The 24,087-nt window shown below is 32.7% G+C and overlaps 1 protein-coding gene across 4 annotated transcripts in view; it reads left to right on the top strand.

Moving 5' to 3' along the window:
- Window positions 1-24,087, top strand: part of LOC109092064 (cadherin-22) — a 193,315-nt gene that overhangs the window by 46,293 nt on the left and 122,935 nt on the right. Inside the window, exon 1 of one of the 4 annotated variants that reach the window (XM_042726669.1) lies at window positions 3,887-4,410. The exons of the other annotated variants lie outside the window; for them this stretch is intronic. The gene's annotated coding sequence lies outside the window, so the exon portion shown is untranslated. Of the gene's footprint in view, window positions 1-3,886; window positions 4,411-24,087 lie in introns of those variants that run through there. 4 annotated transcript variants of the gene reach the window in all.

Raw genomic sequence — 24,087 nt, 5'->3', positions numbered from 1 at the left:
GTAGTATAATTTTATATTTGGGTGGTTGTTTTTAAATGGAGGTGTTAGAAGTAAAAGATTAAAAAAGACTACGTGCCCAGCATCTGATCGAAGAATCATCAGGGCGAGTATGGTAGACCTGTACGATGCTTTTATCACGCAAAGAAAGGTTAATTGGAGTGGTTTAAAATGACTCAAAATACAACTGAAATGAAAAAGGTTCAAGACTAAATGAAGTTAAAAAAAAAAAAACTTAATAAAAATTACTATTAATTTAAAAGATTAAGAAAGTATTACATTAAAAGAAAAAAACATGAAACTGAATGTTGGAGTTAGTACAAACATTAAACAAGGACAAAAAATCATAAAATGTATAATATATAATATAATAAAAATATATAAAAGTATATTCATATATAATACAATAAATAATACTAAAATATCAATGTTTGAAATACATTAAATCAGTTATATGGACTGATTCTGTTTTCCTTTTTTGGGGTTTTTGGAGCTTGGCAGCTGCCTTGCCTTGCCCTGAAGATTCAGAAGAAACAGCATATATGCATCAAACAAACACAGAGAGTGAGTCATTTTTGTAGTATAATTTTATATTTGGGTGGTTGTTTTTAAATGGAGGTGTTAGAAGTAAAAGATTAGTCTTCATGCATGCATCTGTTGAACACTCAGGTGCTCGTTGTACTTAAGATGCTTTTATCGAAAGAAAGCCAGGGCTGCCTGCAAGCAAACAGCTTCTCTTTCATGCAAAACACTTTCTTCCAACTTTCCAACACACAAGTTTGCTGAGGGTTTTTATCTCCACATTAAATCCACCGTATAAAGTTGTTCGCTGATCACAACTCGAGCTGTAATGTGTAAAAATGCATTAAATGTGTTTCAAGCCCAGCGCCTTCATGCGTTTACAGCAGAAAATTGTATAAACCCACTCAGATTTTCTTTTTTTATAAGGTGTTTATTTGAGTAGGCTCTCTAATGCTGTGTGTTTTGGGAAGATGTCTGTTGGATCGTGTCTAGTCTGTAAGTGATGTCTCTGAAATGGAACGAGATGCTGAGTGAGCGAAACGGCAGCACAGGACTCACTCCCACTTACCTGCAGTAAAGCAAATCACATGTCACTGTGTGTGGTCTGGACGCATTGCTGCATTTGAATAAGAAAACACTCATTTTACTAATGGAGATGTGATGCATTTTAGAGTCAAATTAGGAATACTAATACTGGACTTGATTATATTCACTGGAAATTGCTACTACTACCAATATAACTCTTTCTTATTGTTTTATTTTATTTTAGGCACATGCATGTGATTTATTATTTCTATATAACAATAACTTTAAATTATTATTATATTATTATTATTAGTAGTAGTAGTATATTTATTAGTAGTAGAAATTATTGATTTTTTATTATTAGTGGTCTGTTTAACTGTGGTTTCTATATGTTGTAATAATAATATTAATAATAATAGGCAATTAATAATGCCATTTTAATTATTTTATTTTATGCACGAGTATGCAATTAATGATTTCTATGTAACAATAACTTAAAATTATTATTAGTAGTAGTAGAATTAGTATTATTGATTTTTTTAATTGATCTATTTAAAATTGGTTTGTGTAATACATTTCTTTATGTAACAAATAATAATAATAATAATAATAATAATAATAATAATAATAATAATAATAATAATAATAGGGAGTATTATGTAATTGTATGCATATGCAATAATAACAACAACAACAACAATAATAATAATAATAATAATAATAATAATAATAATAATTCTAAATATTTTTCATAATATATTATACAAATCACAAAAAAAACAACAAACACTTCATTAATAACTGTTTTAATAACTGCATTCATACAAGAACAAGAACAAAAACAATAAAAAATTGTAACAACATGTAAATGTGGTGCATTTTAGTGTCAAATGAGAAATAACATTGCACTTGATTTTTAAAAGTGAAAAGTGGTCTTTCTGCCCGAGAATAGAGTCAGACTCGAATGTTAGCTAATATTTGACCTTTGTTTAAGGTGTAAATGATGAAAGTCAGTGGAAAAGGAAAGTAGTTTTAGAGGTAGAGCAAGTTATTTATATTTTAATGAAACAATAACACATTTGTGACCCAAACTGGCAAAATGAGTCGGAATGAGTATTTCAAAAATTCTTTGTTGTTGCATTCTCCATTAAAATACCTTCAAAATCATATGACTTGTTAGAATCGAGAAAAAAAAAAAAAAGAGCTACAGCCATTTGAAGGCGATAGAGTCAGCAGAGTTGATTTTAAGAAAAATCGAGTTAAAGTTTTCTGAAGATTCCAAAGCAAAATCACCTAGCAACATTATCTTTGTTATTTGAAATAAGAACAAATATGCAAATAAACAGTAGTTTAATCAAGAGCAGCGAGTGATTCCATATTTTAATGACCTACTGTAATGCATGGATCTAATAAAATGTTACACATCAGATTTTTCCCCAACCATTAAATAAACATTCTTGTAAGACAGATTATGTTTGTGTGAATCTCGCCAAGACATATTTTGCAATAAAGTACTTTATAGGGAGATCACGCGCTTTGCAAATATCAGTCGACGCTCGAAAATCATATTTCACTGGTTTGGACTCATGTCATCGAGAATTCAATATGAATATTCACCAAGCTGGAAAACTTGTGGTGAGAAGCAGCAGCAGCTGTCCAGATGTGAGCAGAGAAAAAGGTACTCCTCTCAGAAAACATACAAATAAAGATCATTTTAGGTGTTTAATTACTATTTGGAGCATTGGGTTCACTGGAAGAGGGCTTAATGAGCTCTTTTTTTTTAGCTACTTTTGCCTGTAGCTCAAAATTAACTCATTCGATTTTCTTTACAATAGCATGCAGTGATGAATCACTCACAATTAGAGCGGAAAGATGCATTAGAAATGCATTAGAAGTAAATAAGGTCATTAATGATTTCACGTCGACTTAAACACTGAATGCTGTTCCTCACTTTTTTATTGTGTTTGTCATTTCACAAGTGTGTCCTTTCCTCAGATTTCTCCAGCGACGTGTTTCTCGTGTAAATTACAGGCATTACATGCATCAGAAGGTTATTTGTTTCTCTTTCAGAAAGGCAATTGTAATGTAAAACCCAATCAACATAACTGATAAGGAAAAACAAATATTTCATTGAAAAAAAAAAAAACATTAAATGTGATTTTTGCAAATATCAGTTTACAGTTTTTTTTCCCACTGTTGACTAAGATTACTTGTTGTTTTTCACTTACAAAAACTGTAAATTTAATACATGAATATTATTTATTATTTTTTGACCATATATAGTTAGCAGTAGTATTTATAAAAATTATTTAGTTATTTATTTTTTACAGTGTTTGAGTAAATGTTGGAATTAACATTAATTTATATGCTTTAAAGGCGTGCAACCTGTTGTCATTTGTTTTATATTTATATTTAATCAGAAGTGTCTGTTTTTGCATGAATAATTTCAGGTAGCTTTAAATCACATGTGACCCTGGAGCACAAAAGCAGTCTTAAGTCTCTGGGGTATATTTGTATCAATAGCCAAAAATACATTGTATGAGTCAAAATTATAGATTTTTCTTTTATGCCAAAAATCATTAGGATATTAAGGTAAAGATCCATGTTCCATGAAGATATTTTGTAAAATTTCCTACCATAAATATATCAAAACTTAATTTTTGATTAGTAATATGCATTGCTAAAAACATTCATTTGGACAATTTAAAGGCGGTTTTCCAATATTTGTATTTTTTTGCACCCTCAGATTCCAGATTTTCAAATAGTTGTATCTCAGACAAATATTGTTCTCCTAACAAACCATACATCAATGGAAAGCTTAAAATCTTAGTTTTGAAAAAAATGATGCCTAAGACTGAAGCCTAAGGCTTGTGGTCTAGGGTCACATATGACATCCAAACGTTTGACTGGGTTTTCTGGGAAAACACAACTGCACAAAGAGAGAACTACACAAAAAGGTCGTTACGGTACAATGTTGCAGTGACATGAGTTTACAGAAAGTTAGATATAATGGGAGAAATGTGTGGGAGAGGCCATATCTCTGGGCTTTTTCTCAGACTTTCAGTATTTTAGCCGAGCGCTGGCACCTCTGTCTCCATGACGACTTCTCCACTTGCTGGATCTGGCCTTGCTATTACAGCTAACACAATAGACCATTAGAGCTCGCTGAGCAGCACGCGTGCGTACGTGTGTGTGTGTGTGTGTGTTCGCTATCCGTTCCAGCGGCTGATATATATTCCGGATGGTTAGCAGGTTGGGCGTGGCTGTTTTCAGAAGTGCTTTGTTAGTTAAATACCAGCTGGAACTAGATTTGCATTTCTTGTATGAAGCAGCAGCGTGAGCACATCACCAAAAGAAAAGTTGAAGGTAAGTTGAAGCTTTCAGCTTTGAATCGTCACTGCAGACAATACAATGCAATACAATATTTATTTGTAAAGCACATTTATAAAACAACCGAAGTTGACCAAAAGGCTGTACAGAATAGAATAATAATAATAAAAAAAAACTCAGAAATAAGAAGAATAGAACAAGACTCTTAAATTTAAAATGCAACAAAAACAAAACAACAATTGAACCAATGATCAAGGGGTATTGAAAGCTAGAGAGAAAGTAAAATAAACACAAAAAAAATAATATTAAAAAAGAATCTAGTATGAAGAGGTAGACTGTTCCAGAGTCTCGGACCTGCAGTTGCAAATTATTGAGAGCTTTATACACAAGTAAAATAATTTTAAAATCAATTCTATATTTAAGGGGTAACCAGATAAAATAGGAGTTACTGGCTCATACTTGCGGGTGCCAGAGAGTTGTATAGCAGCTGCATTTTGCACTAGCTGTAGACGGGAGAGTTATGCTCACCAGATGTTATGTTAAATACAGTAAAAATACTTATATTGTAAAATATTTTTACAAATTCAAATAAGTGTTTTCTATTTGGATGTATTGTAAAATGTCATTTATTCTTTTTTATCAAAGCTGAATTTTCTGCATCATTACTTCATAGTCTTCAGTGTCAGAAATCATTTTTCCTTCAGAAGTCTCTTCTGCTCACCAAGGCTGCATGCATGCATTCATTTGATCAAAAATACACTAAAAACAGTAGAATATATTATGATTTAGAATAACTGTTTATTATGTGAATGTATGGTAAATTGTAATTTATTTCTGTGATAAAAGCTGAATTTTCCGCATCATTAAGTGTCACGTGATTCTTCAGAAATCTATGCTAATTTGCAGCTCAGGAAACGTTTCGGATTATTAACAATGTTGAAAACAGTTGAACTGCTTTTTTATTTTGCATTTTATTTTTTTATAGGATTCTTTGATGAATAGAAAGTTCACAAGTAGGGATGGGCATTTTTGGCAATTTTTCATTTCGATTATCAATAGGTTTCAAATTCAACAGGTGTGCAGGTGGGCGGGGCATGGACGTAATGGAGATAATAAAAATATCTGTTATGAAAATGAATGTTAAAAATAAAAATATTACATACTAAAGTACTCGATCGCTGTTGCACATCCCTAAAGAACAGCATTTATTTGAAACATAATCTTTTGTAACATGTCTTTACTCTTATTTTGATCAATTCTTTACGTGCGTGCTGAATAAAAGTTTAAATTTCTTCTTACTGACCCCAAATCTTTGAACAGTACTGTATGTTATTAAAAAGTTAAATAAGTTAAACTGAATGAAACACGGCCTTGATGCGGATTACAATGAGTAGCATTGGGTTTTTAAAAGAATTAAGGTAAGAATTACTCATAAAGAACACTGAAATGCATAAAAAGCAGTAAGTTATTGTTTGATTTTCCGGTCAGTATTTTTCTTTTGATTAATGGATTTCAGAATGAGCAGAATAGTTTGTATTTAGTGTGTTCATGTAGTATGCTGATCTCTTTCTGCATGTAAAGGAAAGCGAGTCATGATCAGACGGTGCATATATTCAGGGCCGGTGAAGAGCTGGGGCGGGGAGATTTTTGTAAGTGCTTCGTCAGGACAAAGTTAGCGTGATTAGGCCGTAGTTAAAGCCTAATTAAAAGCGCTTAAACAGAGGCAGAACGGTCCCAGAGGAGGCGGAGAGGACCTCAGGGGGAACAGCCAGATAGTGATTAAATGAAGTCTGTGGGTTATCGAATCCGCCGGGTGAACAAAGCGATGCAGCTTCGCTCCTCGTCTGCCTCTCTCTCTCGCTCTTTGCTTGGCTCTGACAGCTAAATATATGTAATGACTGTGTTTTTTTAACCCACTTTAGTTCCCCCCGACTCTCTTCAAAAGACTGACATGGGTGCGCGAGGAGATTTCTGTCATTTATCAGCGTGAGGGAGCAAGCGAGAGAGACCGGCCTGCCATTTTCTCTCTGTTCCATTAACAAATTACCTCCCCTCCCTATGCTGCGATTAGATGTACATCCCGAAAATTAATTTGCCTCTTAGTAAGAAAACAATTAAGTAGACTCTATTGTGAGACCCTGAGTGTGTGTTTTCCAGGGCCTAAGAGGATGAGGAATAGGAGTGAGTCACTCTGGAGTCTGATGAATGTAGGATTTGTTCGCTTGTGAAGGAAGTAAGAAGAATGGCCGTCCGCACGGATAACGCACGCAGTGCATGTGAATGATCTTATATAACAGAGCGCGAGACGAGAGCCATGCTCATTTCACAGCTAATTAGGCCCATTTTGTTACATATGTATGAAAATGTAGATGCATTGTTCTTGTGTCGTGTTAACACTCGTCGTGCTAACTGAGCTGATAGCCAAGGTTTGTTTTATTTTTGACTCTGAAATATGATTGAAGCCGCTTTAAATAGTTTTGGGTTATTTTGGGCTACTTTCAAACATCACTTTTATAAATTTCATGCTACTCAAAACATAAATAATAAAAATTTAAAACCAGTAAATCAGAAAAAAATAATTGAATAAAAGCTTGAGAATCAGATGGTCGAATCTGTGAATCAGATAATTGAATTTGTGAATCAAATGACTGAATCGATTACTCAAATGAGCAAATCAGTGAATCAAATTTCAAGAATTGCTTGAAAGTCAAATGATTGAATGGGTGAATCAGATGATAGAATCAATGAGTCAAATCACTGAAACAGTGAATCAAATACTTGAATTGTTTGTATCAAATGAATTGGGTGCAAATTATTTGGTTAAATTAATCAAACTTTGTAAGAGAGAAGATTTGTTTCAGCATATCTGACAGTATTTTTCAATGCAGGGCTGCTCTAATTAACAGAATCTGAAACTAAAACAAACAAACAAAATGAATGAATGAATGAATGGATGGATGAATAAATAAATAATAAACTCACTTTTATTGCTTGAAATAAAATAGATGTTAAATAAAATAAAATAGGATTTTTTTAAAAATATTTTTTATTTTATGTCAGCTAGTTTAGGTAAAATTTTAGCTTATTTTCATTTAGTTTTCATTTTCAACTTGATGTACTAAAATTACTCAAATTAAATGAAATATATAGAAAATATATAGACATTTTAAATAAATAAAATAAAATGAAAATAAGTAATAATTTAAAATGCCAGTAAAAACTATAAAATCATCCCAATGATACTAAACACTAGTAATATTTAAGTTTGTTTTGGTGAAAATTTGACTCCATAATAAACAAAAAACAGCAGTAGTTTGTCATGCTGCGGAAAAAAAAACATAGTGAAGCATTGCTACTTTGAATGAGTTACTCCCTAATTAGAAAAATAGCTGATTCAGTGATGATCAAATAATGCAGAAGAGCTGTTCTTTGTGTATTTCAAACAGCTAAATTAGGTTTCTGGATTGCAGTGTTGGTAGTCTTCAGATCGTGTTAGTTTATAAGCCACCTGCAGGGTTTGGTTGGGGAATTGCGCTGCGTGAATTACATGTAAGACAGATTTTGTGAGTGAATTTGTGCCATCACTTTGTTTGCATAATTCCTTTAGTGAATCGGGTGGTAAAACAACACACACGGCTCGTGTAAATAACCGACGGGCTGAATTCCCCTCAAGTGGGCAGCTGCTATTCAGAGGTGCATCGTGGGGGAAGGACACGCGCGCACTGAGAAGATTATGCTCCGAAATCCCATCGCTGGTGCCAAATGAAGTCAAGGGTTTGCGACACAGCAAATTTTGCTGACTCTTAGGGATTACAGACTGTAGACGCGGCCCATCCAGCGCTCGCAGGCGATGTGTGTGTTCATTTGCTTTCACCATCTGTCAGTTTGTAGTAATTGATGTTGCATCGTAATCAGATGCACGGAAACACTGAGGTATTTATCTAATGTTTATTCATTTGCGCTCAACTAATGTAACGTAATCTGGTTTTTTAGGACGGCACGTACATGATGAGGAAAGTATGTTAATGTGAACAGATATTAGGGTTAAACCTCCTGCCTGGTTTAAGAACCTAAACAAAAATAATAACAAAAAACCTTGCGTTTAACATTACAGTTGTGCTTGATGTTTAATAGTAGTTAATGATTAGGATTTGATTGCAAGGGTTGCTTCGATTGAAAATGTTGCTCCAGGACCATAACTGCTTGTGATTTTAGTACATGGTCATACAGTTGTGCTTGATCCTTGATCTGATCTATAGAACAAGTTTGTCAGCTTTCAGTTAGATTTGAAACTTTACATGCATGCATGGAAACAGTTTTTGCTTCATTTCATTCACTCGTCTAAATTTATTTGAGTGGAAAGCTATGCATGTAAGCTGCTAGTCACCCAAACATATAGTTTAGTGATCCATGTGCTTCCATGCAACATGCGTAAAGCGGATTTCATTTAAAAGAAATAAGATGGAATTTGCTTGTCAGTTTAATCTTTAATTACTGTTAACTGATTAAGAAAATAAAATGCATTCTTAAGTATCTACAAAGACAGTTAAGAAGCATAACAAATAGCACTAAATTGTCTTTAAAAATGGTTCAGAATGTCTGAATCCAATCCAAAAAAGTTATTTTATATGGTAATCATTTCTCACTATTAATTAAAAGCAGATCTAATCACACAAACTAACAACATAGTGTTTTTTTTCCCTCTCTCTCTCAGGGTTTTTCCCTATACTTTCTACACTTATGTGCTTCATTTATATGCAGAACTTCTCATGCATGTGATTATAGTCAACATGGCATTGTAGACATTATATGCAAATTTTGGGTAGAAATGACATATAATAACTATCATGTTATTAAGACATATTATTGAGAAATACAGAGTGACAACTGATATTTATTTGCATTTTATGAAAGCAGTCTGCTGTACTGTTATGAAGACCACATTTCTCATAAAAATTTTGTATTTTTTGGCATATAAATAACAAAATCTACACATCTTTTTGCTGTATAATTTCATATCTTTGAAATTAATTGCTTTTTTCTTGATATACAAACAAACATACAAAAAAAAAATGCAAGCAATGTTTTTTTTTTATTTTTATAGTCATTGTGCAGTGGACTTGAAAAACGTGTAGTCGTCTGTTCATTCCCTGTTTCAGTATTCCACACATGTACGTCTATGCTCTATAGAATTAGAATACTGTCAAAGTCTATTAACTCACATGTAATTATACCTTTAGGCCTCACAGAAATACCTTTTACATTAATGGGTGCTTTCTTCCACACAGCATTCTCTTTCTTGTACTGTGGAGCCCACAGGCACCAAGGTTTTTACCAAAGTTTCAGCGGTGTGTGTTATTGTTTGTATAAGTTTAATCATATAACGATTTCCACATTTATCGACTTATCACCGATTCAGTTATTCAAATGTAGCACGAGATTGAATTAAAGGAAGCAAGATTGGTTGCTGTGCACCACAGCGTCAGAGAGAGTCTCATCAATTAAAACTCATTTAATTTGATTCCAAAAGTAATTAAACACTTAAATCACATTTAAAATGCTTGAATGTCATTGCATTCGATTATTAAATATCAAATCAAGTGTCATTTCTGGTAAAGAAGAAATGCTCTTTAATAAAAAAAAAAGAAGACAAAATCACCAGTTGAGTTGATGTTGAAGAAAAGCAAAGTTAGTGTAGATAAAAGTTCCTGCAGCTTTTGTTAGATATGTTGTTATCTAATTCAGTAACACTCAGATCATTTTAAGTGTGTCTCAAGTGTCCAAATGCATTTAGGGCAGCTGTATATGATGAACATTTGTAAGCAGGGACTATGTTGGTAAACTCAAGTTCAGCATGGAGGCTAAGTGGCTTTTAGTTTGGTACTCAAAGAGAGTCTTTAGTGTTTTACGTGTTGTGGTTGCTGATTTAAGTCTTTTCACATCAGCAATGGAATTTACCACTATAATTACACCATCTAAAGCTTTTTGACAAGATGCCCAGAAATAAAAATCTTCACAGTGCAATAAAGCAAGAGCTGCACAGTAGTTTCCCGGTCCAGTGTGATTTTAAAGGAGGAGTCCTGACAGCTGAAGGACCCTGGTACGCTGCACTCGGGAATCCAGCCGCAGGACTATCTGGGGCAGAATGCAGAAAAAAAAAGTGGTTTTGAAAAACCGCCGCTCAGTGCCTGTCGCACTAAAAAACAATGCTGAGGTTTTGGATTAGATCTTAGATGTATAACACAGTGGCTTGCAGTATTCTGCATCAGGTGAGTTTGATTACATACCAGATGCTATGCATGGTGAAAAGATGCAATATTGTTTTTCCTTATGAATTAAATTTTTTTTTTCACCTAAACAAGAAAAATATTTTTTTTGCTATGTATGATGTTAAACAAATAGTTCACCTAAACAAGAAAATTTGCAGAGAACATCCTCACCCTCACACCATCCAAGATTTAGATGAGTTTGTTTCTTCATCAGCATTGCATCAATTGCTCACCAATGGATCCTCTGCAGTGAATGGGTGCCGTCAGAATGTGATGGATTTGGATATATTTCTTACAAACACGCAGCTTTTGGCTTCTCAAGATGTTAATTGATGGACTGGAATGATGTGGATTACTTGTTGATTATTGTGATGTTTTTATCAGCTGTTTGGACTCTTATTCTGACGGCACCCATTCACTGCAGAGGATCCATTGCTGAGCAAGTGATGCAATGCTGATGAAGAAAGAAACTCATCTACATCTTGGATGGCCTGAGGGTGAAGGCATTTTCAGAAATGTTAATTTTTTCTCTCTCATTCTTACGTCACCCATTTACTGTACACATCTATACACTAAACGTGCTAGTTTCTTAAAATGCCATTACATTATCCATAGACTGACAGCACTGTTTAGACAATTTACATTATCTACTTCATGAGGAAAATGAAGTATAGAATCTGCAACAATACTGCAGTTGCTCTCAGAGCGAGTGAGAGTCACACTCGTGCTGATGTGCTTGAGTTAGAGGACGTGCAAAACAAAGTATTTAGGTGAGGAAAAATAAGTGACAAGGCCTCTGCTGCACACTCAGCTGACATCTTCAAAACATCAACTATATATATATACACCTTCACCTAGTCTATTCACTAAAATAAAACAGACGTCTGAATGCAGTCATAAACACAAACAAACTCCTACACTGGTTTCTCTACAAACACAAACTCAGTCTGCTGCTTCTGCTGCCCCCTTTATGAATCTTTCATTGTGGAAGATTTTGTATTTATTTTTCATTCCTTTGGTCCAAACCTAAATGCTGTTTTTCTGTGGAACACGAAAAAATGAATGGATAAATAAATAAATGAACACTATGGAAATATAATAAAAGTAAAATGACTTGACTACATATATAAAAGTCATATGATAGTATACTTTTATGATATAATATTAATTTGGTCTACTGTTACAGTACTTTCTTGATGGTTTTTTTACAGTCTTAGCTTAAAAGATTTGGCTACTTTTAAATTCCACAATAAAATTTACTTTAAAATTCAATCTTTTCTAGTAAAAATATTCTAAATGTCAATAAATAAAGGTATAAATGAATGAATGAATGAATAAATAGATTATTAAAAAATATATCTTTTATTTATACATTTATTTATTTTAAATTTATGTCGAAAAATGTATCAAAAAATAGCACACTGTTATACAGTTAGTTTTTGGATCATTCATAGGAATGTTTTGACTGAATCCCAGTTGGCTTTAACCACATGACTCTGTTATCTGTTCTTACAGTATGTGCGATTAGGATTAGTCTGTCCTAAATCTCAGGATGCTGAAGGTGTCTGGACTAGTGGATTTTTGAGGTACAAATCCATGCTTTTTGGTTTACTTTGAGCAATTACCCAAAACCCTATGCACTACAGTAGAGGAGTACAGTAGTTTGTGATGGTTATAATAAAAGTGGTTGCATGTACAGCAAATGTCCCAAAAGTGACATACTTGCACTTTCCCATCAAAGTGAAGTATGTATGTTTAATGCATGGTAAAAATGCATGATTTCGGGATGTGGATCACATTCATATTCATCATATTTTCCATTGAATCGGTCATGATGTAATATCTGGCTCCAGAAGCTGCTCTGCTCTAGAGTATTGATTTTCTAACACATTCACAGCCTTTTGTGTTCTCTGGCTTTTCTGATATTGATGGCCAGAAGGCCGTGTCTATATTTCAAAGGGTTTCAAAGGGCCACGCGGGACGTGGCTGAGTAAACCAAAAACTTTTGCAGGGCTTTTATTTACCAGGGTTTGGAGAGAATTGCAGGCGTCCGATTTGGGAAAACCTCAAGGTGAAAGAAAGTTAGTCTTCATGATTGCCGGCACTCTTTTATGAGGTGTTGCGGTGGAGTTTTTCCCAGCCGGTTTCCTTTCAAGACGGTTTGTCTTGACCAGCTGTGGCTGAGAATTGCATTTCAGGCGACTGTAATTCTTGCAGGCACCTTTTCAGAGCGTTGAAATTTGCCAGAGATCTGGAGACAGCAAAGGGACTTTTAATGAACGGCTTTTATTGATCAGTGGACAAAACAGCTGTTAATTACAGGAGAGCAGACGTTTAATTGGCGCTATGAAATAGGGCCGTCATGTGCCAGTCTAACAGCCAATGACAAATGTAGCCGTTTCGATGCTGCATCTACATGATTATATGGTTTGCATTTTATTACTTTTTGTCCTGGTATCCACCAAAATCTGTTACCCGTTTTTAGTTTGAGAAGCACTGAATTAGAGCATTCATGAAAAGTATGGAGTCTTCTAACACAATTATATAAAATGAATGAATAATTTCCTAACTTTCTTGTGTTCATTTAGGTTAATTAATGTTCATTTACTTAATATTATAATAAAAATAAATATAAATTTTTGTACACACACACACAATCTGAAAAAAAAATCATTAAACATGAAAATAAAATAAAAGAATTTGAGAAGGGAATTTCAGATAATATATATTTACATTTATTTTTTCATTAACATTTTTATTTATTAATTAATTTATTTATTTAATTCACATAAATTCACATGTATGCAAGTTTAAAATAAAAATAACATGTAAAAAAAATAGTATTGATATAAAAATAAATATATCTTGTTATAAAAAAAGTTTAGATATTTTACTGGAAAACAAGACAAAAATGCTGCTTTTTTTAATTATTGGAACTGATATGTAAATTCCATAATATTAAACAATGAATATTAATAAATCCAATATTAGTTCATGGCAGTAAGATTTTCCCATTTTAAAGATTTTTAGATATTTGGAATACGAGACAAAAAGCTGCTTGGAATGTATGTATGTACTGTATGTATGTATTTATTGTGTTTTTATTTATTTATTTATTTATTTATTTATTTATTTATTTATTTATTTTTGTATATATTATTTATCATATGTGTGTGTGTGTGTGTGTGTGGTGTTTTGAAGATATTTAGATATTTTACAGCTTTAATTTTTTAAAATTATGTGTAATTTCTATAATACATTCATTCATTCGTTTATTTTAAAATTATGTGTAATTTCTATAATATTTAACTCTGAATAGTAATATTTTGTTTTATGGTAATATAGAACCCAGTATGCTTTGTGTATGATAATTTAATTTAATTGTTAAAATTTAAATCAGTTCTGCATCCAGTTTTCTGCTTCCATTCAAATTCATCAGCTGAACTGCATTTAAAAGACCTGAATGGAGCACAGCTCACGTCTCCTGTTTCTCATGCCGCTTCCTCATTCTCTCACTTCCTCTGGTCTTTCATGTGGGTTTTATGACGTGTCTAAACGAAGGCGCTGAACGCCGCTAACGAGCCGCAGGTCTGGCAGAACATCCGGACCCCAGCAGGGGTTCTGCGCCCACATCTGGTTCGGTGATTTACGCAATCCGTGTTTGCCTTTAATTAGTGATTGTCATTCATCTGTCTGCGGAGCTGACTCAGTGGGGACGAGTCTGTCTCTCTCTCACAGGCCTTGCTCTTTATTTACTTTGGATGCCTCACACTTGCAGACCGCAGCTGAGAGGCCGATAACAGTGATTAAATGTAATCAAAATGGCACTCCAGCGCTGCGTCGGTTCCTCTCGGACATCTGTAAACTCGCAGAGATCTTGATGGGAATGCGAAGATCGCTTGAAGCTGGAACTGCCACTTGTATTAATCTCACACGAGATTGATGAAAACATAAAAATTCATATTCATCCCAAACTCGCCTGGTTTGTTGCATAACAGCACAAACCCTACTGAGTGTTAATGGCCCGGAAGAATATTGGTTTTTAGACTTTTGTGCAACGCGTCAAGCGTATCGTACATCACTGCGCTGAAATTTATATCAACAATAAAGAGGAGCTGTGTGTCTAACAAATGATAAAATCACTCTTGAGGAGATTTGTGCCGAGCGTCGACTCCAAATGGAGCAAACTTCTTTAGACTTGATGTGTGATGAAGCGTGATCGAGTCGTTTTACTGATTTATGTACGACATAATCCTCTGTTATGTGTGATTTTGTGGATGTATTTATTTAGTGCTGTGTGATTTGATCTTATTACTGTGACAGCAGAAGGATGAATCCAGACGTGATACGAGCACAATCAGATTCATGCTTTTATCATGTCTGCGCAGGCTAAGAAGGAAAAGTCACTTTGCTTTTTCACATTATGTGATTTACTTTAGCATTCAAAAGGTTGGCCTCAGTTTTAAAATTAATACTTTTATTCATCAAGGAAAAGACATTTATAATGTTACAAAATATTTATTTCTATTTCCATTTTCAAAATACATATATTTTCGAATAAATGCTGTTCTTTTGAACTCATCAAAGAATCCTGAAAAATCTAATGTATTACGGTTTCCACAAAAAAAAAAAAAAAAATATATGAACTGTTTTCAACTGATGATGAGCATATCAGTATATTAGAATGATTTCTGAAGGTTCATGTGACACTGAAGACTGGAGTAATGATGCTGAAAATTCAGCTGCACATCACAGAAATAAATTACAATTTACAATACATTTACATAGAAAACAGATATTTTAAATTGTAATAATATTTCAACATTTTTGCTGTATGTTTTATTTTTATCAAATAAATGCAGCCTTGGTGAGCAGAACATTTTGAACAGTATTGTTTTTTTTTTTTTTTTTTTTTTTTAATTTAAATTTTAGTTAAAGTTTTAATTTGTTGTGTTTTTTATAATTTTTTATTATTTCATATTTATTTTAATATGTCTATACAGTTTTATGGTTTATTTTTATTTCAGTTTTTGTTTTTTTTAAGTACATCAAGATTAAATGAAAATGAGAAATGTTGCTTTGGCAACTAATTTTTACAAATATTTTATTTAAAGCTTCTTTTATTTCAAGTAACAAAAATTGTTTATAAGGTTTTAGTTTTAATTAATAACTGCATAATAACCCTGATGTTCGATTTTGTGCTTTAAGAGATAAAGTTGGTTCTCTTTTTAGTAAATTTCTTACACCATATTATTCTAATTTCTTTTTCAAACAATACTTATCTATTTATTTATTTGCTAACCAATGTAGCTGATATATTTATGTGTTTAAGGTGCACAATCATTGTTCTATAAACGTATGTCTTGTTTTCTGTACGCTGTGCATGCAAATTAAACACTAAATCTGTTAGAAAAATTACTGGATAGATTAGATTAATATTCGCATCTGTGTCAACATCAGTTTATTTGACCCATTGCCTGTTTTTACGATATTCCTGTCATTGCATCACATCTGTTTGCTTACTAAAACGCATGTTGCATTATGTATTTTAGAGTAAACAGCAATCAAACAAGCTGCTTCTGTATTCTTCATCTTCCATAACATCCAGAAATAAGTAAGGCTTCCGCGATGCTCCGAAATGAAACATCCACCGAGACACTTTAGGTTTTATTGGTGCACAGAAAAATGTTGCTAGTGCTGCGTTTCCCGCATGCTACTTCATCAGAGTTTTTACTCGTTTGTAGCGCAGCACAGCAACAGTAATGCAGTCAAGACGGCATTTGCCTAATGCTTTTGTCAATTACACCATTTCAGCTCGTTCTTCTGACTGCGCGCTAATGAAAATAATCTGTCAAGCTTTCATCCTAAAGGTTAGATTTGGGACTAATCCGAGGTGCTGTGGCTAAAATGATCCCAATTCTTCATCCTGCGTTAGTATCTAATCTGAGCGAGGCCTCATTAGCCGCCTTGTGTTTACCCACACGTTTCCAGAGGAATCAGAAGGCATTAGGAGAGACAGTCCCTGTGCTAAGAGTAATTACCAGACCTATAACACACACCTGTAATTCCTGTTGTCTGCTGCCAAGGGCCTCGTTGTGTATTCACATCACATCTCCTACAATCTGCCAGACTCGCCGTCGCAGCAGAAATATGCCAGGACAAAAACGGGATCTGTTTATAATGTACCAGAACTAACGCGTGCAGCATTCGCCTCGGGGAACGTTTTAGATACCAGAAGATACCAGACTTTCTTCGGTGGTGCTTTTCATGATCAGGGGACAGAACGGGCTCTGTTTTTCTTCTCAATCAGAGCAAGGACGTGCATAACCTTCAGAAAATATCTGGAGGTCAGGCTGAATACTGGATGAACAGTTTTATTTTGCATTTATGTAATAAGAAGCTCTGCAGCCTCATTTTTTCTAAACCTCTTACGTATTTTTGTGAGATTGTGAGATTTAATTCGTCACGTTAGAATTTGTAAACGTTAAAAAAAAAATTTGAGAAACTAAATTCAGCAAATGAATTCATTGTTCTATAAACATAATGTGTCTTCTTGTTTGTTTGTTGTGCACGATAATAATAATAATAAAAAAAACTTTGTTTTTTATTCATTACAATCATTTATGTAGCAATGTTTTTTGTAACAATGTAAACTAAATTTTGGACATGCTTGAATACATTTGAAATCCCTGAATTGTGATATTTTATTTTGTATCTGTAAATAAAAATAAATAAATAAATATAAGCAAATCCTAAATAAATATATATTTTTAAATTGCTAGAATAGTAACGTTTATTGATTGAGCCTAAACAACAACAACAACAATAAAAAAATAAATAATAATAATAAAATAAACTGTTACTTTAGGCTCAGTTTAGGTAATTTACACTAGTGTGGCTCCATATGATGGATGTACTGAAATTTGTTTTAATTTTTTTCTTTAAATCTTTCTTTCTTGTGATATTTTGGATTCTACAAATGGCTAAATCTTCTCATTTAGGCTCGCCTCTTTCTCTGAAATATATAAGGGCACAGTTTAAAGGGGTACTCCACCCCAAAATGAAAATTTTTGTCATTAATCACTTACCCCCATGTCGTTCCAAACCCGTAAAAGCTCCGTTCATCTTCAGAACACAATTTAAGATATTTTGGATGGAAAGATGAAAACCTGTGTCTTTGTGACTGTCCCATAGACTGCCAAATAAATAACAGTGTCAAGGTCCAGAAAAGGTGTGAAAGTCGTCGTCAGATACTCCATCTGCCATCAGACGTACAATCTGGGTTATATGAAGCGACGGGAACACTTTTTGTAAGCGAAGAAAACACAAAATAACGACTTTATTCAACAATTCATTTGTCAACTTCTTCCTCTGTGTCTGTCCATATCACTGTATGCTGCGTATGTTCTTCTGTATCATCCGCGCTACAAGGATGCGCTGTTTTCTTCCAAATCAAAGCTAAATACATGTAGAAACAGCGCATCCTTGTGGCGCGGATGATACAGAAGAGCATACGCAGCATACAGTGATATGGAGAGACACAGAGGAGACCGTTGACAAAGGAATTGTTGAATAAAGTCGTTATTTTTGTTTTCTTTGCTTACAAAAAGTGGAGTATTCTGACAATGACTTTCATATCTTTTATGGACCTTAACACTGTTATTTATTTGGCAGTCTATGAGACAGTCAAAGGCCTCAGGGTTTTCATCCAAAATATCTTAAATTGTGTTCCGAAGACGAACTAAGCTTTTACGGGTTTGGAACGACATGGAGGTAAGTGATTAATGACAAAATCTTCATTTTGGGGTGAAGTATCCCTTTAAGTAAATTACAAGTTAGGGCTATGAAAAAACCTGATTATTAGATGACAATTAAATGTTTAGAGAAAGGCATGTATTATTTTGGGTCATGTTAATTGGACCTGCCGTAATGTAGCAGGTAAAACACACGTTAAAAGCAGCATCTGTGGCAAACAGAAAATCACCTGAAACAGCAGAAATGTGAAGCTGTTTTTTTGTGAGAGTGAATTCTTCCTTAAAGCATGTGTGGTGTTTGACCTGTGAGCTCTGGATCTACTGTAGGTGCATGAACTAAAGTACGTGTTATTCCTGAGGGTAGATTTTCTGGATTTAAAAAGCTGGACTTTTGTATTCGTTTGCATGTTATGCAAAAGTTGCCGTGTTCTGGTTTTATATAATCATGACATGAATTCAGATATAGGTTATTGCAGACAAGGTCAGGAAGCAGCTTTCATACTAAAGTCAGTGTGTGTTTTAAGTTTATAGGTGCATTACTGACTATTCATTTGACATTTAAAAGTACTATACATTATGCCACAAATATTGTAAACAGAACTCAAAGCTATAGTTAATGGGAAAGTTTTTTTATCTCCCTGTTTTCATCTTTTTTTTTTTCTCCCTGTACTGTAATCCAGTATTCTCCAGTACAGTATTATAGGAGCTTGTCTGTGCTGTGGAATAACAAAACAAAATGAAACAAAAAACAAAACAAAACATAAAAAGTCAATGCCAGGTTTCTTGTTTAATCACAACATTCTAATTGTTTTGCAGTTCTGACCTTTTCAGAATTTAAAATTTGAGATGTAAATGCAGCATTAATAATTGCGAGTTTATATGAGAGTATACTATATATAATATATATATATATATATATATATATATATATATATATATATATATATATATATTAAAACTTAATTTAGAATATCTTCCTTTCTATAATTAAAATTCTTTTGCTCACAATTTTCTCAGAATTTTTGTATGTTTATATTTCAGAATTGTGGCTTTTTTAGAATTAAAACTTTATTTTTTCAGAATTGTGAGAGGAAGAAAGTCTAAATTGTGAGAAAAAAAAATCCCACAGTTAATTTGTACTAAAATAAATTAAAATAAAATATCTCAGAATTTCAACTTTGTTTCTCAGATCTTATATATCACAAATCATCACATCAACGATTCATCCAAATTTATTTTACCCAAAATTTTTCACCCATTAAATAAAAACAAACTAGACAAAACGATTAATGAAATTAAAGGAATTTATATTGTTTCATAAAAACGAGAATCGATAGATTTTTTTTTTTTTACCTAGCTCTAGATGGATAAAAAAATAAATAAAAAAAAAAACCTTAGAAGCTGAACTATCATTATATAGAAAAGAGCTGCAAAAAGATTCACCAAAACACCATCTTTTGTGTTCCACAGGATAACAAAGTTAGACAGTTTATTAACAAAACATGAGGAGAAGTAAATGATGACGGAATGCTCTTCCTTTAAAAGGGATGTTGTTTGTATGCAAGCTGAAATGATTTTAGCACACACTTTAAAGCATGTGGCCATTAGAAATAAAACATAAAAAGACTTACAAGTTGGCAAGTTTTTAAGAACTGAGGAAGTCTTGTTTGCTTTGGTGTGTAGCTGTAGTAATGAGAACACACTGCTCTCATTGCAGCATGATGAATGTGCTGTGGATGTGAACGCATGTAAAGCCTCTCTCTCTCTCTCTCTCTCTCGGCTCCCCGGCGGGACTCTGCTGCAGGTTTGGACACATCATTACAAACAATGATTTGTTTTATTTTGCAGCGCGTGATCTAGTGCTGCCTTGCATCTGGCGCTGGGTTGTACCCACAACGACACGTTCAGGTCTATGGCGTTTCTCTATTCAGAACAAACAGGAGTCACACCATTGGAAGCGTTGCTCCATTATGCCAGCGACAGCACCGCGTGACACTGTACGACTAATACATAGCAAAACCTTTTGTGCTGTATTGTTGTAGATGCAATGTAGTGCTGGTTTTGCTTCAACACAGTGCCAAAATTATTTATTGCACAAAAATGGCCTTAAAATCTAAATATTAGTGTTATTTTAAAAGGTTATTTATGCATTATTGACTACGCACATTGTTGTCAAAACAAGCCATATTCATCTTCAAAGCAAATTAATGTGTGTTTAACTTAGTCTAAGTTGTTTTTTATTTTATTCTGTTTATTTTTGTTCATGGTTATTGAGGATGCGGCGTCACACCAACTGTCCATGTTGACAATTATACAATAATTTAACAAGCTTTTACCAAAAAAAATAGATTAATTTTCACAACATTATTAATTCTGCGTCAGACATCAACAAGTCTTTTTTGTTTATGTGTTTTATAATAATTATTCCTCCTCAAAAAATATATATATACTACAATAGTTCTATAAATAATGCATTCACTGTTTTTTAATAATTAATAAGATTGTATAATATAAAAAATTTAAAAAATTATATTATATATCACTTATAATTTCAATTTCAATTTAAAAATCATAGAAAAATTTAAAAAATATAGAAAATATTTTTGTGCTCATTGTTATTGCTTGTTTATTTATTAAATTAAATTTAAGTTTTTTTTAGTTTTGGAGTGTTTTTGTAATATTTATTTATTTATTTATTACACTGTAAAAAATAAGTGTCATTTTAACTGTACAATTTTGTAAAAACGCTACAAAAAAAAGTGTTAATAGGTTAACAGTAAGTTCCTGTACTATATACAGGGAAAAACTGTAAAAGATCTAACCAGACATTTCATGTAATTTTACAGTAAAATGCTGTTAATTTTACAGTTTTTAGAAATAAAAAAAAGAACAAATCAATGTATAATTTACAGTCAAAACTGTAAACTGATATTCCCAGAATTCCCTGTGTGACGCTCCACATTTGAAAGTATTTTTGTTTAAATAATAATGTTTTTAATAGTTTTTTGTGTTATCAGTTGTACATTTGGGCTTTATTTATGTTACATCTTCTGCTGTTTAATGAAAGTTTATTGAATTGTTTAAGTATCGTGTTTCACCATGATGGTGTTTTGTGTTTGCATGAATGACTTTGTGCACCTTCTATATATTAATATAAACTTCTGCTTGTGGCGAAGCTACTTGTGATGAAACTTCGATTCTTCATGTGGCTTTCCTCTTTTACCACCTGCATTATTATGGTGGTTGTCAGTATGTTAAAGGTACAAAACAGATTTTAATAGCAGTGTGCGTTGTTGAATTTACTGGTTTACATTAAAATTTTCTTGTTTGTAAATAACAGTTTTATACTGTAAATTTACAGTTTTTGGCCGTAATTGTGTTTACAGTTTTTCTGTATTTCTTTACAAAAGTATTCTGGCAACCACAGCTGCCAAAATTATTTTGTAAAACTACAGACTTTTTTTTACAGTGTACTGTAAAAATTTACAGTTTTTGGCCGTAATTGTGTTTACAGTTTTTCTGTATTTTTTACAAAAGTATTCTGGCAACCACAGCTGCCAAAATTATTTTGTAAAAACTACAGACTTTTTTTTACAGTGTACTGTAAAATTTACAGTTTTTGGCCGTAATGTGTTTTTACAGTTTTTCTGTATTTTTTACAAAAGTATTCTGCAACCACAGCTGCCCCAAATTATTTTGTAAAAACTACAGACTTTTTTTTACAGTGTAGTTTTGGAGTTGTGTATATATAATTAATTAATTATATATATAAACATTCATTCATTCATTCATTCATTCATTCATTCATTTATTTATTTATTTATTTATTTATTATCTGTGTGTGTATATATAGTTTTTATTAACTTTTGTGCTTAGTTAAATACATCAAATTAAACTAAATGAAAATGTGAAATATTTAATTTAAAAAAAAAAAATCAAATATAATTTTTTTTTTTTTTAAGGTTTTGAGTCTTTTTTACCTAAGTTAGATTTACTTTTTTAGAATTTTATTTCATTTAACAATTATTTATTTATTTATTTATTTATTTTTTAAATTCCAAGTAACTTTTCTATGATTTAAATGTTTGTTTTATTTAACTGTAGTAATCCTTCTCTACCATCGTAAACCGGATTATTCAGTAGGGATCATATTCATGTGGGTGTGTGTTGATATTCCTCTAAAACATTCAAAGCACAGCGGTGCTATCTCAAATCAACGCTTTGTGTTTTCTTAAAGCCAAGGCTGAGATATCAAAAGAGACTTTCAATCTTCGCACCTGTAGTTTTTATTAAATGTGATTTCTAGCTGGGGAAATAGAACTATTAGCATTCATGAATCGACAATAAATGAAATAAGCGAGCTGGATAAAAGTAGCACTGAATGCATAGACATGTCCACTCGCATTATTTCAGCATCAGCCAAAGTTTAAGCACAATCTTCCTCGTCCGTGCAGACGGAAAGGTGAGTGTAGATGCTGCTAATCTGTAGCTTTTAGTTCGTGCCACGCTATCTTTAAGGCTCCGTTAATTGTTTGTGCTCTGCAATCTAACACACTTGTTAATGTCATCTGATGTGAGATTGTAATACGGTTCTGAACCGAGACGACGAGCTTAAATTAAATTAGGGCCCTTGCAAAGTTTCCGTGCATGTTCATCGGCCGTGGCTTTTGTTGTGTCTGACCTTGACCTAGTAAAGATGAAGGTAACAAGACAGTGTGACGGTGAGAGGGGCTTGTTCTCATTCGGCACACACACTGTGTACACTCACTGATCAGTGTGTAATGGACGAAGCCGTGGAGAATTTGTAGGGCGGCCAATGGGGCTTTATATGTCTTGAAGGCACTGTTTCTGACCAACACAGACAAACACATATACTCCCAAACAGTAAAGCTTTATATCCACTTACTCTTAACATGATTTATTTCTGGCTTTAGTGGTTTAGTGGTGTATATATATATATACCAAATAATAAATAAATATATTCATATGTATTATTAAAATTTGATTATATTTATTAAATATATATATATATATTCATATTTATTAATATAATTAGCTTTTGTTTTTTTAATTTTGCATCTACATTTTGTTTTGTTGAAATTTGAGTAATTTTATTGAGTGTTTTTGTCATTGTTTTTATTTGTAATTTTACATTTTTTTTAATGTCTGTATTGTTTTTTTTTTAAAATTATCTCTGTATCTCTGTTTTAGTTCAGGGTTGTTATTGTTAACTAAACTGAAACTAAAATTAAAACCATAAAGTTACTTAAAAATAAAAACCAATAATATAATAAAAAATGCAATTAAATAAAATAATAATAAAATGAATAGTAATAGAAAAATGAATAAAAATGTAATAGTGTAATAGCATAACAGTATTTAGTTAACATTTATTTTTCTTTCAAGTGACCAAAAGGTTTTTTATGGTTTAGTTAACTATACTTACTCTTTTATGCATTTGGCAGACACTTTTATCCAAAGCATCTTGCATTTAATATATGCATCATATCAGATAATGCGTTCCCTGGGAATCGAACCCATGACCTTGTGTTGCTTGCGGCATGCTCTACTTCTTGAACTCTTTTCATTGTATTGGCTCTTAGGTCACCACATTGCCAACAGATTTAGCAGGAAATCAGAGAATGAGATCTGATCAGGAAGTGTATTTTATGGTTTGTAAAAAAACCTCT

This window comes from Cyprinus carpio, chromosome B6, assembly GCF_018340385.1.
Source record: "Cyprinus carpio isolate SPL01 chromosome B6, ASM1834038v1, whole genome shotgun sequence".
Taxonomy (NCBI): Eukaryota; Metazoa; Chordata; class Actinopteri; order Cypriniformes; family Cyprinidae; genus Cyprinus; species Cyprinus carpio.
This window is presented reverse-complemented; position numbering and strand designations above follow the sequence as displayed.